Raw genomic sequence first — 16,109 nt, forward strand, 5'->3', positions numbered from 1 at the left:
ACTAAATAGGTCACTATGTAAACTTTGTCAGGCAAGTCACTCAAGAATCTCCTGCTGTATTTTTCTTATCTTATTCTCTGTCAAGTCAGAGGGTTGTGATGCAGCTCAAGTATGCATCTGCCTTACAAGTAAAGTTTTAACTTTTCCCCAAGTTCTTGGGACAAAATGTCCTCTAGGTAGGGGAGGTATAAAAACCTTTAATAGGGGTACAGTGGCTTCATGTCCACTGATTTTACTCCAACCTAGTGCTCTGGTTCTAATAACCAGCCTGGACTGTTGCCCTAGAATCTAATGTGACCAAATTCACACCTCTCCTGGCTTGAATAGGAGCATAATGTTTATCCAAGTGCTTCTATGTTTGAATTTTATAAGTGTGTTCACCTTTGAAAGCACTTACATTTCAGAGTAGACATCTTAGTAAATATATTTCACACACTAAAACACTGCCTCCAACCCCAACAAATAAAAGGTATTTTAGTCTAAGAATTAAATGCTGAAGGTGATCTCATTTTACCAATGAAGGAAATGAGAAGCTAATGACTTAGGGAAGGACACACAGCTCGAAAGAGATAGAGCAGTAATGCCTGAATTCTATTCTAGTGGTCTTTACTTTCTATTATGCCCTAAATCCTAACCCATTTTCATGATAAAAGAGGCATTTTTACGAAGAGGGGTCAAATCCTATACTTTTCCAGGACTAGCAGTGCAGGGACATTCTTGGGCAGCCTCCAAAGTCACCAGGTCATGAAGCATCCACTTGGTTACCATATGAAAGGGCTTAAGAAATATGCCAGTATATTCAGCTGTATATCATGCCTTGTGCCTGGAACATCTTGATAATTATCAAAGGGCTTAATTAAGCATGCTTTTCCTCTGTTGTATCCTTCCAGGCTCCTTTCTAATTGCATTATTGCTATTCTCTTCTAAATAGTTCTCTGGCCTCATTCACTTTTCTTATTATAGTTAATATCATGTTGATCAGTGTATGTGGGTTGGGGTATAGGTCAAAGCTAGAATGACTGAAACTATAAAATCAAAGTTAGAGGATTAAAAAAAGATAGAATAATTATAACCATTAATATCATCTTAAGTTTTATATGATATTATTTCTTCTAAAAAATCTATTTTTATTCATATAATATATGCTGTATAATACAAAATATATAATACATATATAATACTTATGACTATATGTATATATTTTCTATTATGTGATATACACACTAATCACCTTTCTTTTATGTTCCATATATTATTGATATCTTTGGTTATTTCTTTAGGGGGAATTGACGCCTTTCCATGTGCTTAAGGAAAGTAAAAATTTGGAAAATGGAGAGAAGGTAAATCTTTTTTTTTTAATGGATTTTTTCTAAGTTTTAACCTACATAAGAAAAATAGAAAAGAAAGCTCAGGGCTCTTCCTCTTCTATTTGGAAAATTTAGATGACTAACTTAAGCTTCTTGTCCTCTCGATGTGTTTTATGCCTGGTTTTGTACCACTGGCCCTACCTATCCACTTCTGAAATCCATTCAGCTGGAGAACTCCCAATGCTGCTTATTATTCTCCATGGCAACCAGGAACTAACTACCCCCTTGACCACTTTGTGTGTGAATGTGACAGCACCTGACTAAGGTGGTGCCAGAGAATCACAGGATAATACATTTAAACCAAGAAGTCACCTTAGATGCCAGATAGCTGAACCCTCTCTTTTTAGAGAATAGAAAACCAAGGCCTAGAACAGTTAAGAAAATTGATCAAAGTCACAAAGGTAATAAGGAGAAAGGTGGATTTGAACCCAAGTTCTTCAATTCTAAAATCCACCCCTCTTTCCTCTGTCCTGAGTTGTCTCCTCTCATGTGACCTTTTGACATTAGCTATGTTGGATGCTTTCTCTTGATATGAGTTGACACCATGTGGGAGTGTACTAAAGAAGAACATGCTCTGTCTTAACAAGATAGCGAGATTCACAAACCTTTCGACATGAGAATGTTATTTGTCTCTGTCTAGTGATTATTCTTAGTCTAGGGAGCAAATACTTGGTCGGTATTGCTGTTCCTGGAATTCAATCTAAGACTAAAATAGCTATTGGGTTGAGCTGTGAAGTGTGAATTTCTGTCAAACAATGAAATCAAATCCTATCAATAAATATTGGTTAAATTCAATCTCCTGGGTTATTATAAATGCTGAATTCTTAGATGATGAATTCTTTCTACCTGCAGACATTTAATCATATGTTGTTCTTAGTAAAGAAAGAGATACCTCAATTTATGATATGGTACAATTAGGACAATATTACCACCCCTTGCTGAAGACAGGGTGCTGGACCAGATGGCTTTTTGAGCTCCTTGATATGATTACATCAGTGTACACCATTCTGTAAGCAGTTGATCTCTGAGAATTAACAAAGGAAGAAAAAGAAGGAAGGAAGGGAGGAAGGAAGGAAAAGTGAATGAAAAAACATTATTAAGCTCTATGTGCAAAATACTATGCTGAGTACTGAAGATACAAATAGAAAAGCAAGATAGTCTCTATTCTCAAGGAGTTCACATTGCAATGGGGCTGATGATCATGGTCCTTAAGATATAGCAGTAAAGCAAATGAGAATTCACCCTTTTTAGTGTCATTTTCACTGATAAAAGCAAATCTATTTCTGATGATGAATCATGTGACAGGGTCAAAAACTTTGGTGGTGGGACCTTTCTTTTCTGGGTCTTTGGTATTATGGTTACTTTAGGCTACAACCCTGCAGCACCTGTAGGAACACTTGCTAGATTACATCTTCTCAGGGAAGCCACAGAGCTATCATAAGGGCCTGGAAATTAACAGGCCCATGACATAGTATTATTTTAATTTCTCAATAATGGTTACTAATAGTACAATCACTATCATGAAGCTTTCTATGGATTTTTAGACATTGAACAGGGATCCATAGCATAGAAAAGCCTCTAGTTTCTATGACCGTAGAATTTAAAGATAGTAGCACTCTAATACTTGGTCACTTCAGTACAAAGATAGGAAAAAGTGAGAATAAGGGAAAATTTATAGGAAGGCATCCTTCAAAAACGAGTGATAGAAACCAAAGATAAAGATTATACACCTTCTATATAGTATGTCTCATTATGACTTAGAAGTGTTTCTGAGTTCTTGAAGGCTATGCTAAGGAAATGTAAGTTCTGGTGGCTCTGCCACACCTGAAAGGTCTCAAGTATGGCCTTGATAACAGACCAACCTATAGTAGATAACAACTGAGAAACAAAACGCCTCACTGACCACTGGTAATGACTGTTTTCTTTTTTATCTACAGAAACCCACTGAAACAAAAGAAAATTTAAAAATGGCTCTCAGTCCCTAAGTGGTTGGCTTCCTTTCATTTTTGCAATGATGGTGGCACTGTGGGGAGAAAGGATTCTGAGAATCACTCAATTTTTACATAAATAAACTTTAATTTGTTTCTTGGAGAAATATAAATACAGGATCTTTAAATATTAATTAAACTATTAATTATTACTAATTAAATATGTAAATTTAAAGAACTATAAATATGAGATCTTTGTCCAATGACAAGTAGAAGACATAATGCCAAAAGGGCTGAGGGCATTGGTTTTGGTATTTTTTGTTATAAATTAAATAAGAGGAGAGAAGGAAGTTATAGCTAAATGGAAAGATAGCTCAAAGGTTCTCCTTGAAGAGTCAAAGAAAAGAATTAGAGGAAGGGCATCTATAATACGCCTAGAGGTGATGGGGAAACATTATTTCATTAAATGTTGGTCATTCTGCATGGCAGAACTCATGTTTTATATTTAAAATTGAAACATGCATTACTGTTGGTTGTAAAAGATTAAGTGGTAGAGAAAATCTACAATGAACTTGGTCATCAAAGCAACATTTTCTCTAACACTTGGTCACTTCAGTACAAAGATAGGAAAAAAGGGAGGATAAGGGAAAATTTATAGGAAGGCATACTTCAAAAAGGAATGATAGAAACCAAAGACACAGATTACACATGAGCCATATGCTACTAAAACATTTCATCAATAAAAGAGTTGGTAGAAGCCAGAGTTGGGGAGAATCTAGTAAATTGGGAATGAACGATATATATGAAATTTTAAATTGTGAAAGGAATAATTAATGTGGGAGTTTTCACAGAGCTGTATGAGTGGAGCAAGAGCAATGAATCATCAGAGAAAATTAGTTTTAAAAAGAGATAATGATAAGAAAATCTGTTGTTTGGTAGATTAGCCACATCTGACTTTTCACTACCTCATCTTGAGTTTTTTTGGCAGAGGTACTGGAGTGGTTTGCCATTTCCCTCTCTAGCTCCATTTTATGAGAATGAGGAAACTGAGGCAAACGGGGATAAGTGGCTTGCCTAGAGTCATAAAGCTAGAAAGAATCTGAGGCCTGATTTGAACTCATGTCCTCCTGACTCCAGGGCCTGCACTCTCTATCTTAGTTGCCTAAGAAAATGTATGGCATACAATTGAACAACGCAATCCCCTAGCATATTCTTTTCTTCTAAACTATTTTCTCTAAATTTAAAGTAATTAAAAATCAAGAATGAGGAATAGATAATGAACCGACATTGACATTGACAATAATAATTTTATAAAAAATTTAACCAATGCAAACTAATTGCCACGAAATTAAGATAAATTACCCAGAAAGTTCCTTAGTCATCAAACATCTGACTTACTTGCAAAACAGAGACAGATGCTTCAAAAGACAAGACCAGTTTAGAATATAAACTTATTTATAAAATTTTATGAAGAAGGATGATGATAAGCAATATTATCCCATAAAAGAGAGAAGTAGAGAATAAGACCAATTTAGAGAAAGCTTGGCAAGATGTCCAGCTAGGCAAAGTCATTCTGGGGGCATTCAAGGGTGAAAATAGGAGGATTACAGAACAGAAGAAATGGAAAAGGTTTACCCTCCTCCAAAAAAAAAAAATGACAAGCTCTTAGGAATTCCAAGGAGCAGGTAACCACCAGACTAGCTGTTCAGTCATGTTCGACTCTTTGTGACCTCATGGACCATAGCACATCAATACTGTCCATGGGGTTTTCTTGGCAAAGATACTGGAATGATTTGCCATTTCCTTCTCCAGCAGATTAAGGTAAACAGAGGTTAAATGATTTGCCCTGGGTCACACAGCTAGTAAGTATCTGAGGCTGGATTTGAATGTAGATCTTCTTGACTCCAGGTCCAGTGCCCTATCCATTGAGCCACCTAGCTGCCTTACCAGACTGTCTAAGGAAGAACAAATTTGCACAGGTTCAAAATGGAGCAGGTCAAAGCTTCCATGTGGATCACTACTGAATTTTGGCTGCTGTACATCCAGCCTGGGGGAAAAATGGGAGACCCAGTCTAAAAAAAAATAATACAAATTAGCAAGCAAACAAATAAATAACTGAATTTATCAGCCAAGCTATTCTAAAACTTCACCTTCCTCACCAAGGAATGCTGGGAAGATAATTTTATCTTTTTAGAGGTCAAGATGTCATAAAAATAAAGAAGAGAAACTAGGGTTAAAAGGTGGTTTCCAAAACTGAGTTCTCATTGAGGGGTGGTTGAACCGAGTAGTATAGAAATGTGGTAGAACATTATTGCACTGTAAGCAACTGCAAATATTAGGAATTCAGAGAAACGTGAAAACTTGCACGAACTGATGAAGACAAAACAAAAGCAAGCCAAGAACAATCTGTTCGATCAAACAACAAACATTTGTGGATCAGTCACTCAGATAGATTAGGGACATTCAGACAGGAATAAAACAGTCCTTGCTTTCAAGGAGCTTTCATTTGATCTGGGGAGAAAATGTGCACATTTGTAAATATATACAGAATATATACAAAATGCATATAAGACAGTTGGGAAGGGAGGTGTTATTAGCAACTGCTCGGGTAATCCAGAAAGGCTTCATGTAGTTTCTATTAGAATGTAATCTTCTTGGTAATAAGGATTATTTCATTTTTCATACTTTTATTTCCAATGCCTACCACAGTACATGGTAAACACTGAATAAATCCTTGATGTTTGATTGTTGATTAACATAGAAGGATGTTTCTGAACATGTCTAGAAAGAAGAAATGGCTTCTAAGAGACTTAGGTAAGGAAGGAGTAGATTCCAAGCATGGTGGAGAGCCAAGTGCAAGGACACAGAGACTGGAGATGAAGGGTGATGTGCAAGAGTTGACTGGACCATTGAGTGCCAGAAGGGGAATCATGTGCAATAGGCTGAAAAGATAGGTTAAAGCCATTGGTGAAAGACTTTAGCAATGAGTGACTAAAATAATGTAAAAAAACATAGAAAATGGCAGCTGAACTCAGATTAAATGCAATGGCCAATTGGTTTTAGAAAGGAAATGATGAGGTGCTCCTCCCTCCTGTCTGAAGAGAATGAGAGACATTAGAGATGCTGAATGTAGCATATTAGAATAGATGTGGTTGCTGCATTGGTCATTTTGCTTGAACTGTTTTTCTTTATTACAAAGTAGTTTTCTGTGGGTGGGGTGGAGGGTGGTAGAAAGAAATATCTCAAATGATTGTGATGTAAAAAAAAAGGTATACTTACAAACTGCCCAACAAATCAGTGAATGTTCAAAAAGAGTCCTCTAACATGACTAGTCACAGTCTTCTTATGAGAACATATATAAAAAGTATTGTCTGTAGGATACAGTAGGAGTCTGAGAGAGGCTTATACAAGCAACTACCAGCAAATACCCCAAAATCAAAGCTATAAAGAAAATATAAAATGTTAATTAAAAAACAATCAATTAAATGAAGAAGGGGTTGAGAAATGGGTAGAAGGCTTATATATTCTAAGGGTGAAGGTAAATGATTCCCACCCAAGCTCCTGGTCTAGATTTAAACCACTGTTCACTTCTATCTAGTCTCCTACTCTTTATTTGTATTTCTCTATATTATAAAGTTCCCTTTGGCTCTGTCTCCTTAAATCTGTAGCCAGGCAGAAGAGACAAAATACTATTTTAAAGGATTTTTAGATACAAAATTCCCCAGCTATAAAGAAAACTGTCACTTACTGCCAGGTTAATTGGTTATTCTATGTGACAGGTATCAGAATTATTTTCTGTGTATTAGAACATCTAGGAGTTTAGGTGAAGAAAGGGGAATATTGAGATTGCCAGTTTTCCAGGCAATGACAAATAGGACCTAATTAAGATATGCTCAGCATTTTATTATTCATGTAGCTCTAGGAGCTTTGTATTTTAAGGCAAGATGGCCTTATATTTTTCCTTCTCCATTTCATAGGTATGAAAACAAATTAATAACAACGTCAGTGGATTGACTTTTAAGTTAAATTACCAGTTTATTAATTCTGCTACTAGATACTTATTAGGCACCTATTATTTACAAAACATTGAATGGAAAACTAAAGAAAGTAAAAAAAATATATGATGGTTTTTGACTTCATGAAATTTACCATGTAGTAGAATTTTCACAATAATCTCCTACTCCCCCTTCAGATTATCAGCTCCTTGATGGCATATACTATCTTTATCATCTTTGTTTTTCTATCAGGATCTAGCATAGGATTTTGAACATAGTAGGAAATTAATATATGTCTTTTGAATCAAATAATAAAGTGCACAATCCCCATAACAGCTACATAAAATATTATGAGAATTCAGAGGAGAGAGAGAGATCACTTACAGTTTAAATTTAGCCTGATTTTAGAAGGATGGGCTAGAATTTCAACTAGTTGAAAGTTTAGATTCCAGGAAATAGAATTGGGAATCTTGTCTGGTTTTCATCAGCATTCCCTTGGCTGCCTGGTTTGAAATAATATAGGTTGAATTTTAAATTAAAACAAACAAATGCCACATATCTTATTTGATGAAGTTCTGATTCATTTTACATTTATTTATTATTTTACATCTTTCCAACTTTGTCTCCAAAGTCCAAAGTCAATGACAGTTTCTGGGGTTAAATTAAAATGACTTCCTCAAAGTCATGTAGCCAGTTGGTATCAGGGACATACTCTATGAATTGTTATCATATCTGGGCTATAGTTGATACTTTTGTTCTGTAGTGGCTGAATTTTCATTTGGTTTTCCAGGATAGATTCATGGCAAGCACATTGTACTATATAAACAGGAAGATGTATCACTCCTAGAAAAGTTGTAAACACACTGTATATGGGGAATGCCTAGACTCTTGGAATCTTAGAGTTGGAAAGAATTGAAGGTCACTTACTCTAAGCTCTCGCCCAAGAATGCATTGAAATGAATTGCTTATGTATAATTGTAAAAGCATAGCCAAACCTGAGAAAAGAAGCTGTCACATGATTCACCAAAAGCTTTAGGCACTAATGGGACAATGCTATCTCAACTCTTATACAGTACTTTTACAGATATTATTTTACTGAGTAAAGAAACCATCACTTTGTGTACCTAAGTACTGTAGCAATGTGCCAGTGATTCACCCACCTTAATTCTGGGTTATCACTATTGGCAAAAATGGTCAACATATAACAAAGCCTCATCAATTTAGACTTCATTATGAGGATGTCAGATTTGTTAAATAAAGTTATGAAATTTTTTTAAAATTATAGTGACACTTAAAGATTATCTAGTAGAACTTCTTCAGAGAAGTTAAGTGAATTTCCCGAGGTTAACCAGAGTTAGTGGTCTCCTAACTCCAAGTCCAGTGCCATCTCCCTAACATCATGTTCTCTATTCTTAGTGTCTCTAGAATATATTCCAGAGGAGCATAAATAGGCTAGTGAGAGGGTTGGAGATCATGCATTTTGAGTCTTGGTTGAAGGACCTAGGGATATGAAACCTTGAGAAGAAAAGATTTGGTGAGTCACGATCTTCAAGCATTTCAAGAGTGTTATAGATGGACAATGAATTGGTCCCAGATTTGAAGAGGAAGAAGATAGAGCAGAATAAGTTGTATTTGAAAAGTTGCCCACTGCATTCAATGATTACAATTTAGCTTCTTCCTGAAAGGAAAAACCCATCTCTTTAATATGAATCTTTGTCCACTAATTTATATGACTACTAATCTTGAAAAACCACACTTTCTGAAGAATCAAAATTGACACCAAACAAAGGGCAATGGAGGGATATACGGTAGGTGTAAATGGACAAGAAACAAAATTTTCAATGATGAAATTAGCATAAGACAAGGAATTAAAGATACCATCAAAGAGATATATAATCAGAAAAATATGCAGCATGAGTAAAGGAAACCAGATGGACAGCTGATAGACTGAATTGATGTCCATGTAATATTAAGAGACAGAGAGCCACTATGAGAGATTTATGGAAGGATGAGGACAAAAGTCACATAGGACAGAGCAAAGAATTGTTAGCAGGAATAGTGGGTCATGAGAATGATAAAAAAGGAAAAGATCATCCATGAAACATTAAAAAATACAGAGAAGAGAGTAGACTACAGTCTAGAAGGGGACATAAGCAGGGCAGTTTTGGGTTATATTTAATATAAACTGTAAAAAAATCCATCTGTCCATAAATACTAGTTCAGTTTCATAGAAATGTCTCTTTTCCATATTTAAATTTTCAAGTTTGTTAAATATTTAATGAAATGATTTAAAAAACAAAAGAAGTCACATAGGATGAAACACAGATAAGGCTCACCATTCACCATTCTGTGTGGCGACCAATAATGAGAATAAAAATATCGAATCATTCACCATGCTTTCTTTAAATATTGTACTTATTATGTGCCAGGAACTGCTGTAGATGCTGAGTCTACCCATAAGGACAAAGAATGAAACAAACTCTGGTATTAATCAGCATACATTCTAATGGAAGACATAGCAAATATGTCTAACACATATCACAAATATAAAGTGAATAAATACAAATATATACAAAGTAGTTAAATACAAAGCACGTTGAGAAGGAGATTATTAATAGTTGGGGTATAGGGGCAGATCAGGAAAAGCTTCTTGCTTAAGATATATTTGAGCTTCACTTTAAAAGAAGAAAGAGACTCTATAAGGCAGAAGTAAGGAAATAATGGATTCCAAGCAATTGGGACATCTATGATGCAGTGGATAAAGTGCTGAACCTGAAGTCAAGAAGACTCATTTTTCTGAGTTCAAATCTTGCCTTAGACAGTTACTAGCTGTGTGACCCTGGGCAAGTCACTTAGTCATGTTTGCCTCAGTTTCCTCATCTATTTAATGTGCTAGAGAGGGAAAACCACTCCAGTATCTCTTGTCAAGAAAATCCTGAATGGGGTCATGAAGAGTGGGATAAGACTGAAAAATGACTCAACAACATATTTTGAAATCATGTAGAAGAGCAGTTGCAAAACTCAGAGAGTAAAGCTACAAAAAAGCTAACTTAGCTTGAAATAAGAAAAAACTTACTAACAATTGCAGTTTTGAATGTGCTGCCTCAGGGATTAGTGAGTTCTCTTTCCCTAAAAGTTTTTAAATAAAAGGTAGTTTAGTACTTGTTCCCAGTGTAGCAAAAACGATTATATCCATGAAGTGCCTTTCAACCTTGAGATCAAGTGACTATTTGTACTTCTCTGAAAACTGGATTTCTCCAGTTTATAGTGAATTAATGAAGTCTGTTACTCACTAATTGAATGTTCCCTAGAGATTCCTTAGAGAATACATCACCAAAATTTCACGTAACAAAGAATTTCAGATATTTGTAGTTAGCATTATGATATATCAGCATATATGATATATATAATAATATATACATATATTTACATGCATATACACATAGTATACACATATACATTTACATATAAATATTACATATGCATATGTATAGATATGCATATATATATCTGTATATATACATATGGCAGCTAGGTGGCACAGTACATAGATTGTTGAGCCTTAGATACTTCCTAGCTATGTGACCCTGGGCAAGTCACTTAGCCCTGTTTGCCTCAGCTTCCTCATCTGTAAAATGAACTGGAAAAGTAAATGGTCCAGTATCTTTGCCAAGAAAACCCTGAAAAGGAGCCATGAAGAATTAAATATAACTGAAAAAACTGAACAACAAATTGTGATATAATAAAGAGAGTGCTGGCCTCAGGGTCAGGGAGACCTGGATTCAAGTTCTACCTTTGACATGTCTGGGTCGCTTAGTCTCTTAGTACTCCAGGCAACTCTCTAAAACTCTAATTTGCAGAATAGTTGATTAACTGCATTGGTTGAGGGAGATTTATCATGGGGAGAAATTTGTACCAGCTTGTCATAACTGATAGGCTATGAAGAAGGAAAAAGCACATGTTTAGTGTTTGTGGTAAGATTCTTCATTTTATCATGTGAAGTGATGTGAAATTTAAGAAGTGGAGACAATGGAACCTTTTCTTGTATATTTAATTCATTTCCCCCATATACTTATACAGAACCCTGAACAAGTCACTTATCTTTCTGATTCTCAGTTTCCTTATCTGTAAAATGATGAGATCAGACCCTATGGTCTCTATGGTACCTTCTTGTTCTACCTTAATGATAATGATAAGTTCATAGGATCCTAGATGAAGAAGGGACCATAAAGAACAAACAGTCCACCCCCTTCATTTTGCAGATTTTGCAGAGAGGTGAAGTTATCATTTGCCAAGCAGGTGGGGGGGGGGGGGGGGAGAAAGAGGAAGAAAAAGAGGAGGAGAAGGAGCAATACCAGCCTCAATAGTAGATCTATGTTCAGTTATTACCAGTGCCTGCTTTTGTGTCCCAGAAAGATTCAGCCTTTCCCTATAAAGCTCTAAAGATCCAAGGGCACAAAACCTAATCTTCATTCAACTGGTGTGTGGCATTTTGCAGGAAGCTGAGAATCATGTTATGTTATCTAGAAATTATATTTGGACAGTAGGTCTGGAGTGTTCAATCTCAGGCCATGAAATGCACAATACCAAGTCATTAATCACCAAGTGAAGAGTGAGGTCCCGATTACTTGCCTTAGGGAGACATCTTCATTAATCGTTTGCCAACTGGAAGGAACACAATTGATTTGAACCTGCTGGCTCTGGCCCTTGGAAAAGACTCTGACCTGTTTAATCAGTTTGGAATGTACTCCCATAAACTTTCATGTGGATCCCAATGTGAGGCTTGGAGTAAGACTTCCTCTAGTCAACCATCAGTGTTAACCTCCCCTCTTGAAGGCATTTGATGTCAAAGGTATAATGCTTTTATGAATATGGGGGCTGGGCGCAGTTGATTCTTTGATTCATTTTTTTCCCCTAAAACTGACAAACTGTTTTTAACTCTTAAAGACCTGAGAAACCTCATCTCAATAAGCCGGCATTCCATTTTATCTGTAATGTGGGTAAAATAATGAAATTGGCAGTTTCTGCTTTCTGTCTGTCATCTAAGTCATTCTGAGGATAACAATCATGTCTAGTACCTTTCATGTTGGAGCAATTTCCCTAGAGAGATGGAACTATTAATAACAAGATACGCTGTATCCTTTCTTTTATCTCTTTTCATTTTTCCCCCATTTTTAATCCCCAATTTGGGGAATTGATAATAACAGCTCACATTTCCATAAGTGTTTTGAGATTTAAAGATGAAGGCTGCCAAGGTATGTAGGTAGGACTCTCTGGTCTTGTAGTTAGAAAATCTAGGTTTAGATCCTGTCTCTGAAACTAGCTTTGTGACTCTGGGCAAGTCACTCTCCGTGGCCCCTTGAATTTCTGAAGACTAAGTTGTAGAACAGTTCTCCATATACATTGAATATGTGGGTATAGTTAATGTTCAGGGAGTTTTCACACAGTGAAGTCACAGATTTGGATGCGTAACTCTCCAATTGTCCCTTTCATCCCTCCCCCACCAATTATTTTCTCTAAGTGCTTTCCTTGAAATAACCCTCAGAAGTACCCTCATTTTGCTAGTGAGAAAATTGAAGGTCAGATAGGGTAATACCTATGGTGTCATAGACAATAAGTATGAGAGTCAAAGTTTAGAACTTGGTCTCTTGATTTTAGGACTAGCATTCTTTAATCTATCTATCTATCTATCTATCCATCATCTATCATCTATCTATCTACCTAGCTACTTGTTTATTTACTATTTTCCACAATTACTTGTAAAACCAATTTTAATGTTTTTTTTCAAATTTTGAGTTTCAAATTCTCTTCCTCCCTTCCTCCTCTCCCTGCCCCTCATTGAGAAGGCAAGCAATTTGGCCAAAGTTATACATGTAGTCATGCAAAACATATTTCCACGTAAGTCATGCTGTGAAAAAAAGAAAACCAAAATAAATAAAGAAAAAGTATCTTTGAACACTGGGCGTGCAGGTTCCACCAGTTCTTTCTCTGGAGATGAACAGTACCTTTCATCATAAGTCCTTCAGAACTGTCTTCAATCATTATGTTGCTGAGAATAGCTAAGTTATTCACAGTAGATCGTCATACAATATTGCTGTTATTGTGTACAATGTTCTAGGACTAACATTCTTTTCAGTAGGCTGTCTTGGTAAAGAGGGAAAATTCATTAGGGTATTTTCCATTTATTTTTCAGGTTAGAAGAGGCTAAAAAGAATAGTTTTGCATCCTCCTCATGGTTTCATCCAATGTTTCAAAACATTGACAAAGGTCAAAGACAGAGGTCTTTGGGTACTTTGGGAAACCTCAGGGAGGCAGAAGGTAGGGGACTAGTATATGATCTGCTGTAGGCAAACAAAGGGCCTAAAGCTAGGATTGTTGTGTGGAGGCAGAGATTCCTTTTTTCTCTCACAGACCCACAGCATGTCCACTTTGGAAGGGGTGCCAGAAGTCTTCCAGTCCAATGAATGACAAACACAACCTGTGAGTAGACCGAGCTGCCTGAATGGGGACCCAGCTACCTGGGTTACCCAGCTCCTCCTCTCCTTCTGTCCCCTTCTTCCCTTCCTTTGAGGCTTACTGGCTAGAAGTCCTTCCTTCCTTCCTTCCTTCCTTCCTTCCTTCCTTCCTTCCTTCCTTCCTTCCTTCCTTCCCTCCCTCCCTACCTCCCTCTTTCCTTCCTACCTTCCTTCTCATTTCCAAAACCTTACACCCAGTGCACTCTGAAGGCCATAGGTTGGAAAACAATAGGTCCCTGCCCAGGCTCCACTTAATGGCTGGCTTAGAGTGATTACCAATAGCAACAGTTTCTCTTTCCCTCCCAGCAGAATTTAACTATGTTTTTTTCTTTTGCTCATTAAAAGGGCTGACTGCTTCTTAAAGAGGCCTATTCACTCAATGGGTGTTACCTCCCTCTAAGTAAGTACCTGAAAAGGTCAAGGTCTCCCATTGCATCCTGGGCCATCTCTAGTCATCCTGATATCTGGTCACTGGATCCAGATGGCTCAGGAGGAGAACATGAGGTTGGTGACCTGTACAGTCGTGCCTCCCTCAAAACAAAGTCAAGTGCAAGTCATGTCATCATTTCTCTGATGGCATGGTCTTCTTCAGAAACAAAGGATGAACACAACAATTCAAATAAGAGAAACCTGAATACTTCTAATTCTAGGTACAAATTTCCTGATGCTAATCCTACATTTGCCTCTATGAAACTTCTACCCACTGTTCATAATTCTTCCCTCTGGAATCAAGCAGAGTAAAAGAGAGAGTTCCTCAAATGATTAAAGACAACTACCATGTCTCCTGTAAGTCTTCTCTTCCTTAGGCACAATATCCCTGATCCTTTCACCCGATTTTCATATGCTATAATCTCAAGACCCTTTACCATACTGGCCATATTCCTCAGGATGCTTTCCAGCTTTTCAGTGTTTTTTTTCTGATAGTCTCCAGTACTCCAGTTGTGGCCTGATCAGAAGAGAGGACAAGAGAGACCGTTTTTAAACTTGGGACCCTAATCTAGGCTTCTTTCTATGTTACCAAAGATTGCACTATCTTCTTTGCATAGATAATAGTTTGAAAAAGTCTACAAATTTGGGTGAATTATGAGTTCAACTTGAATTAATTGTATGATATGGCAGTATTTTTCCTATTTCAGACTCTGGCAGCATGGGGTAATAGATAGAATGCTTTGCTTGGAGTTGGGAAGATACATCCTAGCTATGTGAGCCCAGGCAAGTCAAGTCATTTCTTTGGGCCTCAGCTGGCTTATCTGTAAAATGAGAGGAATGTACTCAATGACTCTATGACCCTCATGCTCATTAGAATGAAGTTCTTTAGTCCCCTTTTCCTGATTCTGCCACTAGGCAGTGATACGTTGGGAAAATCAGTTCCCATTGATGGGCCTTAGTTTTCTTATCTACAACATGATGGCCTTAGACTAGATGACCTCTTAGGTCCCTTTAACTTTTGTTGCCATTTGCCCTTCATTCTTGAAGAGCACCAGTGGCATCACGAGGTGATATTTTGGCTTTCGTGTGAATTGGATTTGAATGAGACAATGCTGTGCAAAGTCATCAGAGTCCAGTGGCAAGACAAGCGTTAAGAAGACTGGATTTGGCTCAGGATGCAGTGGGTGACCTTGGCCTTTTAAAATTAAGGTCTTCAAGATCTAGTATTCTACAAGAGTTTAAAAATATTTTTGTCTTAATTTCATAGTCTCAATTTCATCTGTCAAAGTTCTGTCTGTTCTACTTAATTTCTGAGATAATTATCAGAAAGAAAAGAAATGAAACATTTGTTTAGCTTTCAATGACATTTACTGTAGGGGAATCGAAACTAAGTATCTGGGTTACAAATTACTAATTAAATAATAACTGTATAAACATGGATTAAATATTACCTGAATAGAGCTATTCATTAAACAAAGGTGGTATATGATTTAGCTAGCTCTCTGATTCTATCTTGATCTTGAGATCAGTCACAAATTAGCAAATGCTATAAAATGTCTTTGGGGCCCATTGGTTGCCTTATTTTGTGAGATACTGCAATAGGGTTTCTACGTGTAACTTCAGTAGTACCAGGAAAAACTTCTTTCCTCCACTCAATGATACATACAATTCCAAATCAATTGCTTTAATGTTTTATCTCTTATTCAATGCAGAAAGGAAGGTCTAACAATTGAAGTTACTTATTTCATTATTCATTATAAATGCCATCCATCAGACCTTAATTCCAATGAGTTCACTAGTTCTTTTTGGGATAAAGGAGTTAGGGACAGTGTATGAAGATATTAAAAAAGGAGTCAACATATCCCTGATTATATC

This window comes from Notamacropus eugenii, chromosome 6 (genome assembly GCF_028372415.1).
Source record: "Notamacropus eugenii isolate mMacEug1 chromosome 6, mMacEug1.pri_v2, whole genome shotgun sequence".
NCBI classification, from domain to species: domain Eukaryota; kingdom Metazoa; phylum Chordata; class Mammalia; order Diprotodontia; family Macropodidae; genus Notamacropus; species Notamacropus eugenii.